Here is a 2,500-nt window from a genome sequence, read left to right as displayed (position 1 = left end):
CCCCTGTTCACACGTGCAGTGCGGCTTGTCCGTCTGTTTATTTGTCAGCTTTGGCGAGACACGGGTGCTTGTGTATTAGCGTGAGCGTTTTTTATTCTGATCAGGAACAGTTTTACAAGTCCGCAAAGGATCGAGGAATGGTTTATCGCCAGCTGAAAAGAGACACAGCGCTTCGGCTGTGGAGACTTGTTCGGCTGGCGTTCGGAGAGTCGCGTTTTTCAGAATTGTATTGAGATCGTTTTCCACAGAGCTCAGATGTCAAAGCACAGCAGCAGCTCTCCACAGCAATCCTCTATAGCGCCCTTTCTCCCGCAGCTCCGTCCTCATTGGAAGGAAGCAAGAGTGAAAGGCTGAAGTGAAATAGAGCAGGGACGAAGGCAGTGAAGAGAGAGAACGTGGGAAGAAGAGAAAAACGCAAGGGAAAAAATGCAGCGTCGTAAAAGAGGTGACGGAGCTGTCCTCTCAATAAGAAGGGTGCCAGCGAGCCTTGCTCTCGCTTACGGCCACACCCCCTTGAGCACGCCTGATCTCGTCTGATCTCGGAAGCTAAACAGGGATGGGCCTGGTTAGTACTTGGATGGGAGACCGCCTGGGAATACCAGGTGCTGTAAGCTTTTAAGCGCAGGAGGCGCCCTATCCCCGCTCGCTCGCTCATTCCCCTGTTCACACGTGCAGTGCGGCTTGTCCGTCTGTTTATTTGTCAGCTTTGGCGAGACACGGGTGCTTGTGTATTAGCGTGAGCGTTTTTTATTCTGATCAGGAACAGTTTAACAAGTCCGCAAAGGATCGAGGAAAGGTTTATCGCCAGCTGAAAAGAGACACAACGCTTCGGCTGTGGAGACTTGTTCGGCTGGCGTTCGGAGAGTCGCGTTTTTCAGAATTGTATTGAGATCGTTTTCCACAGAGCTCAGATGTCAAAGCACATCAGCAGCTCTCCACAGCGATCCTCTATAGCGCCCTTTCTCCCGCAGCTCCGTCCTCATTGGAAGGAAGCAAGAGTGAAAGGCTGAAGTGAAATAGAGCGGGGACGAAGGCAGTGAAGAGAGAGAACGTGGGAAGAAGAGAAAAACGCAAGGGAAAAAAAGCAGCGTCGTAAAAGAGGTGACGGAGCTGTCCTCTCAATAAGAAGGGTGCCAGCGAGCCTTGCTCTCGCTTACGGCCACACCCCCTTGAGCACGCCTGATCTCGTCTGATCTCGGAAGCTAAACAGGGATGGGCCTGGTTAGTACTTGGATGGGAGACCGCCTGGGAATACCATGTGCTGTAAGCTTTTAAGCGCAGGAGGCGCCCTATCCCCGCTCGCTCGCTCATTCCCCTGTTCACACGTGCAGTGCGGCTTGTCCGTCTGTTTATTTGTCAGCTTTGGCGAGACACGGGTGCTTGTGTATTAGCGTGAGCGTTTTTTATTCTGATCAGGAACAGTTTAACAAGTCCGCAAAGAATCGAGGAAAGGTTTATCGCCAGCTGAAAAGAGACACAGCGCTTCGGCTGTGGAGACTTGTTCGGCTGGCGTTCGGAGAGTCGCGTTTTTCAGAATTGTATTGAGATCGTTTTCCACAGAGCTCAGATGTCAAAGCACAGCAGCAGCTCTCCACAGCGATCCTCTATAGCGCCCTTTCTCCCGCAGCTCCGTCCTCATTGGAAGGAAGCAAGAGTGAAAGGCTGAAGTGAAATAGAGCGGGGACGAAGGCAGTGAAGAGAGAGAACGTGGGAAGAAGAGAAAAACGCAAGGGAAAAAAAGCAGCGTCGTAAAAGAGGTGACGGAGCTGTCCTCTCAATAAGAAGGGTGCCAGCGAGCCTTGCTCTCGCTTACGGCCACACCCCCTTGAGCACGCCTGATCTCGTCTGATCTCGGAAGCTAAACAGGGATGGGCCTGGTTAGTACTTGGATGGGAGACCGCCTGGGAATACCAGGTGCTTCAAGCTTCTAAGCGCAGGAGGCGCCCTATCCCCGCTCGCTCGCTCATTCCCCTGTTCACACGTGCAGTGCGGCTTGTCCGTCTGTTTATTTGTCAGCTTTGGCGAGACACGGGTGCTTGTGTATTAGCGTGAGCGTTTTTTATTCTGATCAGGAACAGTTTTACAAGTCCGCAAAGGATCGAGGAAAGGTTTATCGCCAGCTGAAAACAGACACAGCGCTTCGGCTGTGGAGACTTGTTCGGCTGGCGTTCGGAGAGTCGCGTTTTTCAGAATTGTATTGAGATCGTTTTCCACAGAGCTCAGATGTCAAAGCACAGCAGCAGCTCTCCACAGCGATCCTCTATAGCGCCCTTTCTCCCGCAGCTCCGTCCTCATTGGAAGGAAGCAAGAGTGAAAGGCTGAAGTGAAACAGAGCGGGGACGAAGGCAGTGAAGAGAGAGAACGTGGGAAGAAGAGAAAAACGCAAGGGAAAAAAAGCAGCGTCGTAAAAGAGGTGACGGAGCTGTCCTCTCAATAAGAAGGGTGCCAGCGAGCCTTGCTCTCGCTTACGGCCACACCCCCTTGAGCACGCCTGATCTCG

At 52.4% G+C, this 2,500-nt stretch overlaps 3 non-coding genes and 1 pseudogene across 3 annotated transcripts in view; all 4 read left to right on the top strand.

The window, feature by feature from the left end:
- The first annotated feature begins 495 nt into the window (after positions 1-495).
- Positions 496-614, top strand: LOC138244450 (5S ribosomal RNA). Its single transcript, XR_011193063.1, has one exon. It is a non-coding gene; the product is annotated as a 5S ribosomal RNA (ribosomal RNA).
- A 537-nt stretch (positions 615-1,151) lies between these two features.
- Positions 1,152-1,270, top strand: LOC138217197 (5S ribosomal RNA). The gene has a single exon (XR_011180909.1). It is a non-coding gene; the product is annotated as a 5S ribosomal RNA (ribosomal RNA).
- Positions 1,271-1,807: 537 nt separating this feature from the next.
- Positions 1,808-1,926, top strand: LOC138218298 (5S ribosomal RNA; annotated as a pseudogene).
- Positions 1,927-2,463: 537 nt separating this feature from the next.
- Positions 2,464-2,500, top strand: part of LOC138244449 (5S ribosomal RNA) — a 119-nt gene continuing 82 nt past the window's right edge. Inside the window, exon 1 of the ribosomal RNA XR_011193061.1 lies at positions 2,464-2,500. This exon is cut by the window's right edge and continues 82 nt beyond it. This is a non-coding gene — a ribosomal RNA (5S ribosomal RNA).

This window comes from Lepisosteus oculatus, chromosome 14, assembly GCF_040954835.1.
Source record: "Lepisosteus oculatus isolate fLepOcu1 chromosome 14, fLepOcu1.hap2, whole genome shotgun sequence".
Lineage (NCBI taxonomy): Eukaryota > Metazoa > Chordata > Actinopteri > Semionotiformes > Lepisosteidae > Lepisosteus > Lepisosteus oculatus.
The sequence above is the reverse complement of the archived record's forward strand: the minus strand, read 5'-3'. Positions and strand labels throughout refer to the sequence as shown.